At 44.7% G+C, this 19,416-nt stretch overlaps 1 protein-coding gene across 5 annotated transcripts in view; it reads right to left on the bottom strand.

Annotated features, from left to right (window-relative positions):
• Nucleotides 1–16,281, bottom strand: part of PTPRF (protein tyrosine phosphatase receptor type F) — a 374,428-nt gene extending 358,147 nt beyond the window's left edge. For 4 of the 5 annotated variants that reach the window (XM_059477803.1, XM_059477805.1, XM_059477806.1 and 1 more), the window contains exon 1: nt 16,181–16,281. The gene's annotated coding sequence lies outside the window, so the exon portion shown is untranslated. Of the gene's footprint in view, nt 1–11,033; nt 11,114–16,180 lie in introns of all 5 variants that reach the window. The other variant, XM_059477804.1, reaches the window with a different exon arrangement.
• Between the last annotated feature and the right edge of the window lie 3,135 nt (nt 16,282–19,416).

Below are 19,416 nucleotides of genomic sequence, written 5' to 3'. Positions count from 1 at the left end.
TCAGCTAGTTAGACACACTGAATTACCACTGCTTTAAAAATGAATTGTAGAGCTTTCTAAAAAACACAAAATTAAAGTTTGTGAGGATCTAAAACACTACAAAAGTGTTGAAAAGTAGGCCAGATGTACCTATTTACACAGCCTTGCAGAAGCAGGGAAATTTTCTAGTCCTGTATAAAGTGCTGCTGACCTGCCTGTACTGAAATGATCATGGAAAAAAAAGTCTACATGACATTTTGCTGGCCTGTCCACGAAAGAAAAATTATTTTGACATGTAGCACTAGATAGAAGCAGTAGAGCAAATCTCTTTTGGAATAAGTAATGTAGAACAATCTAACTAGAAAGATGAAGATATTTGCAGAATAGTGGGAAGTTATTAATATTGTAATATATTTTTAAAAAGTAAATACATTTTTTCCATCAGTTTCAACTGTTAGTTCTCTTAGAAGAATTCAAACACAAATCTTTATCCTACATCATTACTGCTCATAGGTGTCTTTGACATTCACAAGGTAACTCCCTTCAGCAGATCTCTTTCATTTTGGATAGTAATCTTCTTTTGCTACTTATCCAATTAAATAAAAGGTCCTGAAGATCACCGCCTTTTGGGGGGGTTCTGATATCAAAAGGATGAGACATTAGGCATGATCCATCTGTTTTTAAAACAACTGGGCACATCTGCAAACACTGCTCTTTTGCACACATTAATAATGTGTTAAGACCTAGATCAGCATTTTGTGCACAAAAGCACTCCTTCCAACAGGACAGAAAACAATCCACTTTCACAGAAGCAGAAAAACTTAGCTTTGTGCTATTCCCTGGGCAAGCCACATCTCCACACTGTCACTCGCATAAACTAAGGAAGAGGCTCTGCTCCAGATCTAATTCCCACCACCTTCCCTTTTTCCAGTCGCTTTTGGGAAACTTCCTCAGTGCAAAAGTGAGTAAATAACTTCTGCCCACCTGCACACTTTGGTAGGCTCTCTTCTCTCCAGAGCACCCCAAGGTTCCTGGGACAGGTAACAACCCTTTTTATGTGCTCTGGAGAAGAAAAGGCAACACAGTCACCACCACACTGTAGGAGGCAGATCCGCCCTTCCATCAGCAGCAGTCTGGTTCTGCAAGGGAGGTTACCACCCCTGCAGAAAGGACTGCTCATGCCTGTTTGGGCACTGCTGCCATCATCCATACTGGCATGGAGCCCTACTCAAGCACCATTTGTGATCTACTTAAGCTTGCTGAAAAATTGAAGGGCTGCAACAGAATTTGATAGTTTTGTGTTACTGGGCTGTAGCCTTCCACGAGTTAGCTTAAAAATCACCAGAGTCAGCATAGTCATGTGAAGACTGTGCATCTGGGAGATGGGTGGGCTGTGCCACATCCAAACTATCTCATGGCTTACTAATGGTAAAAATGAAAATATCTTGCTGCCTTCTCTGGGGCTGTACAGTCCCACTCCCTGCAGCATTTACTGCACCTCTGAACTGCTTTAATCCACTAACCAGCAGAAAGCTATTAAGCTCTTCCCCCTGAAGTTAATTTTTTGCTGCTTCAGTGAAATGGCACTGACACCAAAATAGCATAAAGTAAGCCACAGCAACCGGGAGCACAAATGGGAAAGTAGCAACTCCCCCTTCTTGCGTTCAGCTTTTGCCAGCTGCAGCTTAACTATTTATTGCTATTTCCCAATAAAATAAGTTCCACAGTAGAGGCTTTACTGCAGAGGGCTTGCCCTGTGTTAAGCTAACTGAGGACACAATGTTCATGGAGTTCATGGCAAAGCACAGGACATAAAGATGAAGACGTGCTGAGTCACACCACAAGCCCTGGTAGCCCAGTACCTGTCTCCAACACACCCTCCCAGCACAGCCCTGGAGAGGAGCAAGAACAGGATGAGCACATCTGCACTTCCCCCAAGCACATCTGCGGCCTTCAATACTTTCACTGGAAGAGATTTTCTTGAACTTGCATTTGTCTACCAGGTAGTCCCCAGAAGACCTTCCCCAGGAGTTCTCCAGGCTTACTGCCTAAAGAACACGCAGAAAGTTCTAGGTGCATGAAGAATGACTTCCTCCTGCCAGGATGAACTTGACTCATCAAAATTTTTCTGACTTTTTCTTGGTTCTTACACACTGAATAAAGGAGATAAAATAGCCAAACTCTCTTCAAGCCAGTCACGATTTCATGGACCTCTGTGACATCTTTCCTCAACCATACCTTTCCCAGTCACATGGAAGCCATCCCAGGTCTCTGACAACTCATGTCGCTTTTCCCCTCAGTTCCTCTAGCTGCCCTGTATCTTGATATGAAAGGGAGATTAACTACAATCTAATGCATGGACAAACCATAGATTTGGACAAGGCATAATAATGTTCTGTATCTTATTTTTTATTTTATCACAGCATTTCATAGGACTTGATATGCTTTCTCTAATCACTCCTAAGCACAGAGCTGATGACATGACAGAAGTACTGTGGGTCTCAAGACCCCATGAACAGGGACAGTTAACCAGGAGTCCATAACTTTGTACAAGAAGTTCAGTTTCCTGCTAATAGTGCAAATCATTTCACATTTATCTATATCAAATGCAGATATCTCACACTTTACTTTTAAGCAATATCAGGAACCTAGAAAATAAATGTCATAAATTCTTTGAGTAAAAAGCTCCAAGTTATACGAATCACTGAAAACAAGACAGCAATAAAATGAAACCTACTTGGGACAAAAAGCTGCTGAAGCACTCAACTGCAGTAAGCATGCAGGACAGAGAAATCCTACAAATGCAACTGCACATGTAACAAGGAGTTCCTTTAGGCTTTGATCTGCTAGTTATTTGAAACCACACAATGGCTCAATGAAAAAGGTACAAGATCCCAAAGGAATCAGATTGCCTGCTTCTCTGCAGCAAGCCTCTAAAGTTCCCTTTTTATAACCACCTTCACTAAAATAAATAAATCACTTCTGAGTTTAAAAAAAAGTAAACCAAGGCATTTCCACACAATTCCTTTCATGTCTTTCCACTGCCTCATCTAGAGTCACATGCTCAGTCCTGACCTTTCCAGATTCTCCTCTCTGCCTCACCACACTTATTCAGACTATCAAATTCATTTAGTGAAACCATCCTATCCTTTCACACTTGACTCTTTTCACAGACAAGCAGTTCATTTTCATGCAGACCCACTTTTAACTTCAAAAGGTTGCTTTGTATCTCAGCTTCTGATGTCCCTTGTTTAAAACACTTTCAAATAAGGAACTGAAAAGCGTTGTAGCTGGGAACTCTCAGCTGCGTCTCTGTCCCCCCTCAAAAAAGAAAAAAAATCCACTATTAAACAAAGTGAGAGGCCACGCATCCACCCAGGATTCCTGTAACTTGTCAGTAGCTCTCATAGTTCACCCACGCACATCCAAGGTCACAGCCAGAGCTCAGAAAACTGAGCCCTGTGGTGGGCCTGGATCAGTCTCCTGGAGTTACCTTCACAGTGACACCTGCTTTACCCTTAGGCCTCCTGTGAAGTCATTCACTCCCACTTACCCATAGCTGGTTAGAACGAGCCAACCCTTCTGAGCAGTGTCAGAAGGCAGCGCCAACCTGACCGAGACCTGGCGTCATCCCCTCCCACCAAGGCAAGAGCACCAGCCCTTCGCACACCATCAGCAGAGAAAGCCACTCTGCAAACACATCTGTTACTCCTGCCAATGCACACAGAAAGCGGCACTGCAAAACTGACCTGTGCAAGTTATTTCACACCACACCAAACAATTCCGCTCTCCTTTCCAATAGTTCACACAACTGCATTGCCCCAGGTGGGAGCTGCCCCCTCTAACAGCAGCACCCAACACCCTCCACACAGCTGACAGCAAACCATCAACACTTTGGTCCATAAAGAGCACTTTTTACCCATTCTGAGATGCTTCAGCAATCATGCGAAAACAATTTAATTAACAAGATTATATGCAAACTCATAAAGCAATTAGGTGAAAAGAAGGGGCAGAAACTTTGCCAAACTCACACCTTTTAAGCACACCTAGAAACTACATTTGTGTCACAGCAAACTACCATAAAAACTAATGCAGTGGCTCTATTAATCAAAGCCTTTTTCACTTTGAGACCAAAAATACAGGAGAATACTTGTTCCTAGCTCATTTCAGAACCATTTTCCATTTAAAATATTTATAACTCGGTAATTTCAGGTGAGAAAACCATACTGAAAAGAGCAGTACATTACACTACATTTCTCATTAATTTCCCTGTGAAACATTTGAGTCTCCAAAAAGCTGACTTTTAAGTTAATTATGCACAATTTGGACACTCCAAAGTCAGGAATTTGAGCTGAATCCCGTCTAGTCACTCACAAAACCTTTATAATGAAAACACACTATAATCATACTCTTTTCTTGCTAGAACAGACAAAAAGGCACTATCATAATTTTTAAAACCACATTTGAATCCCAGTGGGGTTTGTTTGGGCTTTTTTTGTACTAGGTTTTTCACCCATAAAATTTACTAGACTTGTGATTTCAGCAATGCATCCAGAAATGTACTGAGTTAAAATGCAGCTGTTTCCTACTTACTTTCCTCAGATTTTAAGTACAGGAATTTTACCTAGCTCTAATACAGAGAATTACCACAGATCTTTAGAAAATGGAGAAGGCTGAGTGCTTCAGCATAAATATCTGCTCCTATCCCCTTGAATCTAAATGGAAACACAACCATTAAAAGCGTCACTGATTTTAAATAAATTTTACTTTCTTACATTAGACACTGCATCAAAACCACAGCAGTTAAAAAGTCAAACAATTTTCCAGCTGGCTGCTACATACATTGAAAAACAAGACCAGTTCAAGATAATAACACGTCCTTTGTATTAAAATACCGGTCAAGCTGCTGACAAGGAGGCAAATGAGTTTTTAAACCATTAGTATACACTCACATAAAATTAAAAACAGTTCCATGGAAAGAAATTTGGATAGCCGTGATATGCCTCTTCCAGCACAATACTTCCCTTTGATCTTCTCAGAAGTTATTAAAATTGGACTATCTCAGCTTGCTGGAAATTCATTTATCCATTATTACAATATACAGTTAATGCAGGAGATTAGATTAGGTTTTGACAAGTCTTTTACACTTCTCAGGGCAGCACTGCTATTTCTGCCCAGGTTGGTAACTTTTATCTACCAGCTAACCTTTGCGGCGTTGACAATGCGCAATTAACAATTTTTTCCCTTGCCCCTGACTGCCATCCCAGTGCAGATGATGCTGCTGCAGTGACACACATCCCAGCTCCTCCTGGCAGCCTGGCCCAGCCTCAGCCCCAGAAGCACCCGCCGTGCCCCCACACATGGCTCCCTTTCAGCATCTCACAAGACTTGGCAACGGCAGCAAAACTGAGCAGCCCCGAAATGGAGGAGGCCGTCACCTAATGAAACATGACTAACAGGACTGCTGACTGTCCAAATATTTAACTGCTCTCCAGTGCTGCAGGTCACATGGGTTAATCAAATAAACTTGCATATCCGGAGGGATTGCCCATTATTTGTGTTTCCTTTAAGTCCTTACCTGACTTTAGACTCTGAGAAACTACCAAGCTGCAAGCTACTGTGAATATCTGCACATAAAACCTAACAAAGAGACACCAGAGCTCTCCATCATGAGCTGAAAACATGGAAAAGTTCTTTTTAAAAAAAAGCAATTTTGCTGAATAATATGACAACTCTCTTCAGCACACAAAAGCAGCACATGCTGATGGGAACTGACAACACCTACACTAGGTACCTGGAAATATAACCCATGTCACAGCACACAACTGCACTGTAAGTGGGACTCTAACACATCTTTCCCAGACTTAACCATTAAAACTCATCAGAACAAAAACCTGCCAAAATGGATGGACAAAGCAGATGCAAAGTATTTTCAGTGTATGACAATAGAAATTAAAATAAACCTAGGATTAAAATATAGCTTAGTTTCACTGATTTCTAATAGCATTTGTCTCCATTCAACAAGAATTTATGCACCATTTCAACCTGATAAGAATTTAATTTTAGGTAATAAAGCTTTACAAATTGAATTCAAAGAAAAAAAAAAAAACACCCAGCATTTCCCAATTATTTCCAGAGCTCCACAACTACAGACTTCAACTAAAGGGAGAGGGAAAATTGTCACTACAAAAGCAGACCTGACATGTGACCTCTGGATACAGTGGCACTAGCAAGCAGCTATAATAAAAATCAATATTAATTCCACACACTTCTGTTTTGAAAATAAAGCAATGAAATTCCCTCACACCCACCTGCCAAAGGGACACAACTCAGACCAACTTTGCCAAAGAGGATGTTTAAAGTCTTTCTACAGGCATGTAATGGATTCCAAGACTGAACGTGCACTGAATGTTCAGTGAACCAAATAATTTTTAATAGATTCCTCAGGGGAGTCTTTTTTATATTTTTAAATCACTCTAAGACCTTGGAATGACAACCTGATTCAGAGGCAAAGAAAGGCTGTTCATGGGGTGGGGTATTGTGTTTCTTCTGGGTTTTTCCTGAAAGAATATCAGTCATGTCTGTTATGTGTAGTTAATATGTACTTTAGAAATGTCTTCATTTCTACAAACCTCAAACTTTTAAAATTTCTTTTGAAAACATATACTGAGGAATTTTAAACGTCCTCCCTGCAGATATACTACACAGCAAGTATAGAAAGTTGATCCAACAGAAAGGTGGGAGGAACTGAAAGCTGGAATGAGGCAGCTCACCTCCTTCAGCCACAGCCGCAAAGAGGTAGATGATAACATTAACAAAACCATCAGGCCCATATATAAAAAACCCAAATGTAGCACAAATTAGATCAGTTTTCACACTTCAGATTAATGACCCTCCCCTCCCCAGGCCCCTCAAACTAATGCCCACCTTAACAGCAAGGTCCCTATGACACGATGGCAGATTCAGCACCAGAAACAACCATCCCCTGAAAGAGGGAATTCTTCCAGCTGTATGATTAAGTACGCAGGAAAACAAGACAAGGAGCCTCAAGCGCTGCCGTTGTTCGTGTGATTTCAGCAGGATTAGGCAGAGCACGATGGAGGAAAAGCCTCAGACAATGAGTCCTTTCATACACCAGAAACAAAAACTACTGTTAATCACACCCACAATTCAGTTTCTTCCACTAATTCCTAATCAGACATCAACAAATAAAGCAAAACACTTATTCTTGCTTGAATTCTATGAAATAAAAACAAATGAAAGGAAGTGATCAGCCCGTGCTGTAAAAATGTCGTTGCCTCTCCAGCTCCTGATGGACAGGGAGCTGAGACAGGCATGAATGGTTGGGAAAGGAGCTTTTCCATAAAGCCCGTCCATAGAAAAGTCCAGAGTGGAAGAGTGCTGCATTAACAAGCAAGAGAAACTTCAAAAACCAAGAGACAAACTCAGTCAAAACCCTCCTCTGTATAAAAAAAGACACTGCACCACAGTCATCAGAAAAAAAGCATCTGGTGCACCACTTTGATTTTCTACATTAGTCATTGGACAGAAACAAAGCATCTTTTTTTTCCCAAAAGCAGCAAATAATTGCAAATCCACTTCTACACATAACCTATCATTTATCACCTCATCAGCGACTGCTTGAGCCTGACAGAATTAAATACTCAACTCAGGCATTTCTGTTAAAAGCAGTAATTACATCGTTACTACAATATACAATAAAAATATAAACAAAGCTGCCTGGCAATATTTTTATACACTCACTGAAACATCACTAGACTCTAAACGGGCAACATTATAATAATAATTAAAAAAAAACAAACAAAAAACTCCACCACCAAAAAAATCCACTTTCACCAAAGTATAGTTAATTCCAATTTAAAACTTTACCTACAGGCAAAAATACATAAATGATCAGCATTATAGTGTTTATTTTAATTACACTGTTCAACAAAAATCCAAGAGCCTGATAACTCCCTTCAGATACTAAGAAAACCAATATTCCAGAGCTTATATTCCACTTACAACCTACAGAGTTATGTCAGCCCATCCTATCACTCAAATGCCAAAGCCAGAATGTCTGCATTTCTTGTTGCATCTAAAACCAACACAAAAGTATCAGCTCAAAGAAAAGCATGGGGGAAAACAAAAGAAAGGGCAAAACAGGAGGTCAGGAGATCCCTTACCTGCTCCTTGTAGACAACATTTAAGAGCATCAAAAAATCACTGGTCTTCAAAGCTCAACTCTTCAAAGTTAAATAGGGGAAAAAAATACATCCCTTTAATTCAAGCTAACATTTACAAATGCTTTCCAGCAATGCAACTGCTTTGTAATGCGTTCTTTAACACTGTACAACTCACAGTGCCTGCCCTGAACACTCAATGATCTGAGCAAACAAAACAATTCACGATTTCTAGCATGCTGAAGATGTTTTTTGTCACTGCAGTCAAGCTGCTGATCCCAGCAACTCTGTGCAGCTCATTTTAAAACAAACGTCTGCCCATCTACCTTAATGGTTCTGGCCAATGAAGAAGCCTTTGATCACCCTTCAGCAAAACACTGCTGTGTCCTAAAGGATGCCCATCTTCCTGACAGCAGCGTGGGGGATCACTGGAAGAGCATGACAGCTGACTGCCACACAACACTTCAGAACTCCTCCTTTTTGTAATTAATTATGCTCTTTATTTCTTCCACAGCCATAAGAAAGAGACTGGCATGGAGGTAAGCTGTAGCAGTACACTTGATTTTATTTTGTTTACAAAGAAGCTGTTTCAGCTAAGAGCCAAGGCAGGAGCCAAGGGGTTACTGGCAGTATCAGCTGCTCCCACAGAGCTGCTGGGGCTCCATCGTGGAGGTGCACACGCTGCACCTTCTGTGGATTTCTCCTGGGCACAGGTGAGAGGTGCCCCTGGCCACCACAGCCTTGGCCAAACAGCTGGCCAGCCAGGGAAATCAGCAGCACAGAAGGCAAAGCAAAGCAAAGCAAGACGGAAACACCTCCGTGCTAAGGACAGCACCAACATGGGGGCAAGGAGAGCCCACACTCGCTTCAGTCTCATCCAAAATCCAGCTGTAAATAAGAGATTTACACTTTGCACCCACCCAAAAACAGCTGCTGAAATCATAGCCATGCCACAGGCTTCTGCAAGCTCCCCCTGTCTTGTCCTGGCTGACTGAAGCAGGATCCAGCACTTACTGATCTGTGTTAAAATGAGCCCTCTGCACTGGGACAGACCCCAGGAAATGAGGCTAATTGACAACCTATTCTAAAATATTTTTTTCTTTTTCGAGCCAAAAGAGTACATTATGCAAATGAGTACATTACCTTAACCAAAAGCATCAAGTTTAGTTTTACAGGATCCAAAGACACAGTAGAATCCATAAAAAAACACAAGCCAACAAGAGTTGCTAGCCAAACTCCAATCTCACAAGTATACTAAAGGTACTAAAGGAGAAAAACTTTCCTGCAAAAGTTTATAACCCTACCTCTGTGTCAAGAGGCAGAATTGAAGGAGTAACACCAAAACATCTGCTGAAATACTTGTGGTCCCCAAGTGTAACTCTTCAAATCTGCATTTTATTAATGGGAAGCTATTCACAAACAAGGCTATAGCAAGAAGCCATTCAAGATCTAAAATTCATGCTCAAAAATACATGCTTCATCCTGAGGTTAAGTACAAGTTTACGAGAACTTTTTTTTTACCACATAACACAGGCGTTAGCATACACAGACTGTAAAGAAATTTTGGTGGTGCCAAAGCAGTCTCAACAAAACCACTGAGAATATATATTACAAAATTATTTCCACGCCTTCTAGTTCATAGGTTTAAGAGGCCAATTTTTTTTGTTTATGGTAATTATACTTCATATTTCACTGAACTTTGACATGATAAATGTATTATTGGATTTTCTGTGCATCTTCTAGTCAATTTGTGTAATCTTGCAAATTCTGTTGTACAAGTAGTTAAAATACAATGGACAGTACATTCATAAATTACAGATTTTTCCTTAAGGTAACAGAATTGTTATTGATTCTGCAACAACTAAACCGTTGATCAAATTTGGTGAAACAAATGTTATTTAAGATATAAACAAACATAATTCCTTTGCATTTGAAGAAAACAGTGGTTTGTAAAAAGTTAATAACTCCATCTAAAAACAAGGTCACTTTTTTCTCCTTTGCCCCAATCTCACATCTTTGAAGTATGTAACACCTAAAAATGTTCTTAACTCAGTGTGTCCAAAAGGCTCCTCTGCCACTTCTATGGCTATTCTTCAAGACAAAAAGTCAGAAACGCAATATTTTTTTAAATATACAGCCTAAAATCTAAACACTAGACTAGCCTTCTTCATACTTCTCAGATCTAATTTAGCTTCCTCATTAAACATCCTATCAAAATACATCTAGGGAGAAGAAAATCTAACACACTGATATAACAATTACCAAAACTCCTCCAGAAAAACAGATGCAGATCATCCCACTTCTTTACCTACTCAGAAAACTCTCTAGAAAAATGACGACTTTTCCAAAACACTGTAAGATCTAATTTTGTGAGGAAATCTAACAAAAGAATCAAGTACCATCCCATGAATAACTTCCTGCTCCTACAGAGAGAAAGGACATTGCAAAGCTAAAGTGCCTGGCTGCCTTCAAGCAGCAAGGATGACACATGAGAGAAGAATCCATACACAGGAGGGATAGAAAAGCAACCCTGCTCTGTGGATCTCATAAAATAGAACAGATGTTATTCTTTGTATACACACATGCAATTCAGCGTTAAACACAGCACTTTCAAGGAGGAAGAAAAAAAAAGGAAGAGAAGCCCATGAAGCCAACAATAGATAATTCCTCACCATGGTCAAGCACACGTGTGCTTTGTTTGGTTTCGAGTGATGACCAGATTTCCAGCACTGCTTTTGAAAGAACAATGCCACATGCTCAGCCTTCATGTTTTTCCTCCATTCAATTTCATGTGACAACTCCAAACTATAAACTTCTTGTGCCAACCTAAATAATTCCTCTTTCTCAGTAACGCTGGAAGAAAGTACTTACCCACTTGCCAGCTGCAGCTGAAATTTCATGCCAAGAAATAAATGTCTTTTGGACAGGTTGTAAACTGGAAGCTTCTATGCCTGCTAAAGGACGAGAATAAGAATGGGACCATCCTATTCCTTCAAAGATTAATGGTATTGCTCTATTTCAGCTACACAGTGGATTGCACTTGATTAAAGCATCCAAACAGAGCTTCCTCTGAGTACAGTGCTCAGATATTAGTAGGTACTTTTGTCAATTTTCATCTCAACCAAGCTTTTTATAAACATTGCTTCCATCCTTTGCTCCAAAAACCTTAACTTATCTCTGTATTTCCGATCTTCAGAATCGAGTTCTCAGATAATAGAGTCCTTGAAGAAGCAAGACCTGTTTCACCCTTTTTTTCTGCTGAGGCACAGGTGTATAAACATTGTGTGCACACTGACATTAAACAGCAAGTGCTCCAGCTTCCCCTACTTGGCCTCCTTCCACAGTCCCAGGAGACTTCGACCTTCCTACAGACAGCAAACACTTGCTGGTCACAAAGCTCTCATGATCAACACAAAGCGAAGACCAAGGCGTCTTCCCCAGTGCCCAGAAAGATGATGATTAACAGAGAGCACAGGGGACGGGCTTTGTGGCAGAATGGCTAAATGAGAAATTACAAGAAGAGATTGTGAACAGCTTAAAGTCCTCTATCTAGGGCCAAGCCAATACTGGGTTTCTCTTCCTCCTAGCATCGAGTGGTTACTGGGTTTCTTAGTTTTGCAGGCTGGGATTCTCCCCACATTCCATCAGATGCCCCAGCCTGCAGAGGTGATACACACACATACACGTGGGACACACCGTGCAGCAGCACACAACCCTGATACCCACACTTCACTCTTGTCCTTCTCCCAGCTCATACAGCCTTTCCAAGCACAGGATGTTACTATCTGTTAACACGTTTTGGTTTTTGAGGCGGCTCTCCAAAGCTCTGTGAAGGTTCTCATAATGACAGTGTCAAAGGCATGAATAAAACCTGTGTTGTTGCAGTGGAAAAGTGGCCTTTTCCTCTTTAACCTACGATCATGGGCCCCTTCCCTATGCTGACCATTATAACATTTTCATTTTGGCAGCGACCCAAATTTTATGTTCACAAAAATGCTGCCAAACTGCCAGTAAAAAGATTCAAGTAATATGAATATGTAAAGATGAACATGTATACTGCTAAAAAGCCAAGTACTCTCTCCCATAGAAAACAAAAATTGAACCAATGTTAGTAAATGCACATAAACAAATGACAATTAGGCAAATTAAAAGAAATATAAGTCTCAAAATAAGCATCAGTACTAAAAACTTCATTTTAATGTAGGAGTAGTTACATCTATCACCTTCACAAATAGAGCCAAGCCGTGCTTGTTCCCCTTGCTCATTAAAGGTCTACAACTGGTACCTCCTGTATGCCCACATGCACCATTTCATTAAGCTCACTTGACATTAGATGAAGAAAGAGTACAAGAAAATTGCATATTCTCTGCCTAAAGTAAACTTGTCATTTAAACCTTGTGTATAGATAGAATTTGATATAGCACTGGCGCAGTGAGTCATTCGTCAGTTTTAGAGTTTGTACGACAGTATTCTTACATACGTTTTGCAATACTTTCCAGTTCGCTGCCACTCCATGTAATTACAAGTTTTTACTGGAAAGGAAGCATATATTTTGGGTTTGAACACTGCACTAAGAGCTGTAGAAACAACACTTACTTTTATGGTCAGATTTTGAGCAGAAGTAAATCCACAGAAGGAACCTTCACATACTGTATGAAAGATGAAAGTCAAAGCATTGCTTTTAAAGGAGGGCAAGCAATGATGGAGAGCATCACAAATATTTCTCAATGAATTGCTCCAAACATAAACATAAGCAAGTCTCCTGTCAGTTTCCTTCAAAAGCTGTTTCTTCGCTATGTAAGTAAAAACTGCATTCATTCAGAACACTATATAAAACAGCCAGTAGCTACTACAAGTGCTTTACTTGAAAATAATAGATGATTTCACATCCTTCTGTACTAGGGCAACACATCACATTAAAAATTTTCCCTACTGTCTTACCTTACCTTTAAAGTTGCAAAACAGACATGAGTAATTTAACTCTCAACCATGGTTTCTAAGAAGCACTACAAAACCACTGAAACAGAAAGATTTGCTCTGATTAATACCACTAACAAGATCAGCTCAGACTATCATGTCGTGGCATTCAGCTCACTCGAACACCTCACAGGAAAGTTTACAATTCTTCAACAGGCACAAGTCCCTGTTTTAATTTGCATACAGCCACCGGTTTACTGTTCAGGTAAACTTCTTCAGTCTCTTAAAGCTGATTATTATTAGTATTCCTTCCTACTATCTAAATTTGCATCAAATGTGATCTACTGAATTGTACATCTCCTGCTATCTGATAAAAAGTTGGAGAGAAAAAGCACCCTTTGGCCAATTAGAATCACCTGGATTCAACAACAGGCAGCAACAACTCTGGGGTTTTTTCCTCCCAATTGCATATACTATGACCTACAAGAAACATTTTCTGCTTAAAAGTAATGCTTAAATGGAGATCTATGACTGAACATTATCACAAGGATTGCACTTACTTGACAGTCTGCTATTAGCCAACTCCATTATCGCTATTTGCAGTTTTTAAATGTACAGATTCAGAAGTAACTGTACAAAGCCTCCATTACAAGTGGATTTATGGAAAGCCACAGCAATAATCATCTTCATTAGGCATATCTTCCCACAGCCCTGCATTATGTGGACACAAAGAGGAAAACATTTCTTCTCCGTTACCCACAAGCTCAGATCCTTCTCTTTATAGACACAAGCTTTGACTGTCTTCTCTGCTTTTGCCAATGACAATTATCTCACATATCCAAAAGCAGAACTTAGTTTAAAAAAATAAAATTAAAAATACCTGCATACCTCTCAACCCAAAAACAATGTACAACTTGGGACAGCTTCTACTTTGATTTTCAAGAAACTGACACTTTCACGGGCAACACGAATGAGAATAAAATGTTGTCTGTGGCTTTTACTATTTTGCTAATAGCCCCAACCAGTATGCAGCCAAGATGTATTCATGGACACCCACGTGCAAAGGAAAGGACTAATGGGAATATCTGTAACTAAACTGAATATAAAAATCTCTTGATCTGAAGTTATGTGTTAATTTTTGGCCATAAGCTGTTTTAACCCCTTCACATTCACGGATGTGTTGCATCCTATTTCAAAAGCTAGACACAGGCTAAGAAACTTGCACATTAAGATGGGTGGTTAACGGCAGAAACTGAGAACTTAAATAATTCAACACTGTCACCCACCACACATTCAGATCACAAACTTGCTGCTTTGCCACACAGATTTTACTCTTTGCTTTCAAAGTTCAGATTGCTGATCATGCGCTTCACAGTACGGATATCTACTACTCCTACGTCCTCAGTCTCACAGCAAACCACCACACAAGAAATAATAAAATCAGGACTAAAGTACACTTGTTCCTTCCATAAAACCAACCTCGTGAGCCACGCATTTCCTGCATTATCATAATGAATGTGATGGACTTTATTTAAAAATCTGTTTTCAAAGCCTAACTGGCAGTCTTGGAACAATCACCCAGCAACCAGACATGTTGATAAGCCATTTGCAGCACAGGACCTTAGTAATCTTAAATTAAATTTGTCATTTCTCTAGCATTTACCTTGAAAAATGAACAAAGGTGGTTACAGAAGCAGCACAAGGAAACTCTATTCGCTTACTGTCCCTGCACAAGTTAGCTGCCTTTAGAGATCTCTAAACCAACAAATATTCAACTGAAGGTTTGATTATCCAGTTATCGTCAGCCCAAATCACTTTTTACAGCTCAGTTCTAAACTTGACAAGAGAATATTGTATTTGATACTGACAATACGGCTTCATTTGGTTACATATGAAATAAACACGAAACTGCAAAACGCTTCAGAACAGCTGCCCCAGTCAGTCTCCTGGAAACAGACCACATCTTTCCCACACAAGAGGTTCGCGGGAACAGACCTTTAACAGCGCGGAAATACTTTTCTTTCATTGAATTTCATTTACGCCAGCTATTTGAACTGCTTGAAGTTGGTTCTTAACACTTTCTGGGGGCAGAAACCACGGCGAAGGCAAACGCACCCGCCCACTGCCTTCGCGTCCCGCTCGCCCCGGGCCGCCCGCGCCCACCCCGCGCCGCTCCACGCGAGCCCGCCCGCCCCCCGGGTGTCCCCCGGGGGAGCACCGCCCGCCCCACGGGCACCCCCGACCGGGCAGCGCCACAACAGGTTGCGGAGGCGGCTGCGGGGCAGGAGCTGGCCCCGCGGAGGCTGCAGCCGCACTCCTCAGGGAGGGCGAACGGGGGAGACCGGGATGAACACCGCTACCCCCACCCCGCTCTGGGGAGCTGGCACCCCGGAGCAGCGGCGGTGCTCCTGCCCGCTCCCGCCAGGGGCCCTTTGTTCTCGCCACCCAAGACGCCGCCGCCCGGCAGCCCCGCGCTCTCCCAGGCGGCGGCTCACCCCACCGGGGGGGAGAAGGCGCGGTCTGCCGCCCCCCGCTGCAGCGCCCTCCCTCGCTCCCTCCTCCCACCGTAGGAACGGCCGGCGCCAGCCGCGGGAAACGCTCCGGGCCACTGCCGACCGCCCCGCGCCTCGCACACGGCACAGGCACCCCGCCCGGGACGCCCCGCCGCGGTCGGCGCTGCGCCCCGCGGGGCGCGACCCCTCTCCCCCGAGCCCACCCCAGAAGTCCGCCCGCCGGGGCTGCCCCGAGCGCCGCAGCGCGCCCGGGAAGGTCACGCCGCGGCGGCAATCCCCGCGCCCCCGGCACCGCGGCGCCAGCAGGTGCCTGGCTGCCCCCCGCCGACCCGGGGAGGGCTCCGCGGGGCTCAGCCGGTGGCCGCCGGGAAACCGCGTGGCGGCCCCAGCGGACGGCAGGGGGGCTCCGGTAGCGCACGGCGGCCCCCGCGGAGCGCCCGGGGCGGCGGCGGGGCCATCGCTCGGGGGCCGCGATCCGCGGGGCTCAACAGGCGGCGGAGTTTGGCGGCTCCCAGGGAGGCGATCCCGCCGTGTCGGGAGCCGGACACGGGGCTGAGGAGGGAGAGGCGACGTAGCCGAACCACTTACCGAGGCTCCGGAGCTCTGCCGTCCGCATGCTGCCTCCGGGCGCCGCGCGAGAAGCCGCTCCGCACCCCGCCGGCAGCTCCGCTCCGCTCGCTCCTTCAGCCGCCGCCGCGCGGGACCGCGCTCCGCGCGCGCCACCGCCAGCCCGCCCACGCCGGGGCCGCGCGCCGCGCCCGCCCCGCCGCCAGCCCAGCCCAGCCCAGCCCTGCCCGCCCCGCCGCCGCCACCTGCCGCCCGCGGGCTCACCTGAGCTGCGCTGCGCTGGGCCCCCGCTGCCGCGCTGGGCCCCGCGGCGAGGCGAGGCGCTGCTGCCGGCCGAGTCCTGCTCCGCTCTACCGCGGCCTGCGCTGCGCTGCCGCCCGCCTTGCCCGCCGAGTCGGCCCGCAGCCGGCGGGCAGGGCCCGCCCCGGCCAGGTGTGGGCGGGGAGGGAGGGGGGCGGCCCGGTGGGGCGGGCGAGGGCGCGGCCGCGGCCCGGGGCGGGCGCGCTCTGGAGGCGCCGCCGGAAGGAGCCGGACTGGCAGCTGAGGGGCCCTCGCCGCTTTCCTCGGCCGGCTGCCGGCAGAAGGGGATACAGCCGCACCGTGCCTCGGAGCGGGCCGTTTGCCCACGCCCGGTCCCTCCGTTCTGAACCCCGGGTCGCGGAGCGGGTCAGAGCCGAGATGGCGGGGGTGGCCCCGTAGGTGCGAGGAGCGGCGGACGGGTTGCAGAACGGAGCCCTCCTCGCTCCCCGCGGGTCTCGGCGGCAGCGTGTGAGCGCCGCGCTGGGACCTGTTGCGGGCTGTGATGGTTTGGCCGCGCCGTGGCTGAGCGCGGTGCTCCAGCCCGGGCGCTCGCCCAGCGCGCTGCTGCTCGTTCACTCCGTCCAGCCCTTCCTGCTCTCCCGTCCAGAGCCCTGAACGGAGAAATGAAGAAACTAAGACATATTTTCTGCGGGCTTTTGAGACGGCGGAAGGGTTAAGTGAGGCAGGTCCTTGCACCGGCTGTGTTGGTGCTCTTTGGCTCCTTGCCCAACCCTTCCTAAGAGCCGGCGTTGCGTCAGCGAGGGCAACACCGCGGTGTTCGGCAGTTTCGCTCTGCTGCCATTCTCTGCGCACCGTGCCGGGGTCACTGAGGCATTTCTCGCGACGTGTTGGGGTTTTTTTCCCCCTCTATGGTCTCCAGTATTTCTTCTCGTGTGTGGTAATTGTGTTCCTTTGCGGATCTTTGGCCGTTATCATCTCATCTCCTCCAGCCAGGGTGCTGGTAGGAGCCAAATAATTTGTAGAGGTTCTTCCTCTGTCCTGGCATTGTTGCCTCAAGCACTCTTGGGAGCACTGGACTTCACACTACTGAATGTGTTGCCTGGCCCCTCATGTGTCACTTGCCTTGGCCCTAAACTGAGAGTACGTAAAGTCAGTTTTGCACCCCTGCCACAGCACAGGAAGCTCTGGCACCTAAAGCCTTTGGTTCTGGGGATATTTTCCTTCCTACACGGCATCCAAATATTGCTGCAAAACAGCCCTTCTGTGCATTACACAGTGAGGCCACAGAGCTTAAAGTGGTGCTGGCTGAGTGCCACACAGCACTGCCAAAGAGCCCATGGGCTCCACTCTCTGTGTTAAAATTTGGATCTGCTTCAGGATGCTCTGGAGCGCAAGACCATGGGGAGGGCCGGAGATCCTTACTCCAGAGAAGGGATTCACAGAGCTGCCAGAGCCCCAGCTCCCTTAGCAGCCATGTTGGCAAGTTTAAGTGGGGTCATGTCTACTCAACCCCCATTCATTTTATGTATAAGGAACAGGTTTTTGAAGTTTGCTTGAAAAGCTGAAGATGTGTGGTTTGTTGTTCCTTTACTAATCTTGTCAGATGTTTAAGAGTTTCTGAGTGGAGACACTGAAATGTCTGGCCAATCTACAGGATAAAATTTTAAGATCTTTTTAGGCACCTAAAGATGCAGGTTTTTAAACACCTTCACCAATGTTGATTCATGTGACTGACACAGAGCTGCCTCATAAACTTTCGATGCCCTGAAGCTTCTAGCCAAGACTTGCAGGTAAATGATTGTCCCATGGGCGTAAGCCATTAATCATCTGAATCATGAAACAAAGGGTTTTCTTATACAGCTACCACCCTAAAGTCTTTGTTACTCCCCCATGCACTCTATGCCTGCACACCATAAAAACCTGGGAAGCTATGAATACTGTCAGCCCTAGAAGCTGGTGGTTTGATATGGGGGGGCCTGTTTGTCACCCCGTTACCTCTCTGAGGACTTCACAGTTATGGGGCACTGGTCATCAAAGCAAAGGCATCTTCTTCAGGGGCTTGTATAGTACAGGACACAGTGGTATGTTGTCACCAGAGCTGTATTCTGTGAGGAGCTGTACAAGAGTCCTAAAGCCCTGAGAACTATCCACCAGTTCACACATAGCACCCAAGTGTATAATCTCAGTAGCTCTCATGGCTCCTGCCTGCTCAGCCATTTCAGTGGTAAGCTTTTTGGAAAGCAAAGTCTCAGTGTGTATTTGCAGTATTCCATTTGGAGGTCACTGCTCCCGGTAGCTCTTCCTTCCCTTTGATCCAGCTCTTCAGGGTAAATGCACACACCCATACCCTTGTCCTGTGTGCCACTTGATAGCCAGCTAATGTGTAGATACAGTGGAGTTTGCCTTTAACATAATAAATTGGTATAAGATCAAAAGACCAGGATGCTGATTTTTTTAAGACTTGTCAGAACAACTTCCCTTCTTGTTTCAGATATTGCGAAACTTGCTAAATGTTCTTGATTGAATCTGTAAGCTGCAGAGCCTGTCAGAAGCTTGTCCTCTCTCTAGCTGTTGGGGTTTTTTTGAGGGAGTATTCTTGCTTCTGACTGTTTCTCACCTGATTTTGTAGTAATTGTCAAATGTATTGTCAGGTCTACTGGTCTGATTCACAAGTGCCTGGTGCAATGTTCAACTTGGTGCTCATGTAAGATAATACATCTCCATCTGTAGATCTGCTTGACAGCACAGCTTGAGGACCATATGGCCATGACTCTGACTGCCCACCATTTTTTCAATATTACCCCCAAGACTCTTGCATTTCCTTTGTAAGACAGGATTATTAGAATACTGTTTTGCTCCAAATAATAAAAAAAACCAATCTGTGTTGCCCATTTCTGTTAATCTCCTATTGAAGGAACTGAAGCCTTAGAGAGCCCTGATGTTTCCTCATCCATAGCACTAAATTGTCTGGGTTGAAAAATCTTTCAGAGGAGGTC

Source organism: Ammospiza nelsoni, chromosome 9 (genome assembly GCF_027579445.1).
Source record: "Ammospiza nelsoni isolate bAmmNel1 chromosome 9, bAmmNel1.pri, whole genome shotgun sequence".
Taxonomy (NCBI): domain Eukaryota; kingdom Metazoa; phylum Chordata; class Aves; order Passeriformes; family Passerellidae; genus Ammospiza; species Ammospiza nelsoni.
The sequence above is the reverse complement of the archived record's forward strand: the minus strand, read 5'-3'. Positions and strand labels throughout refer to the sequence as shown.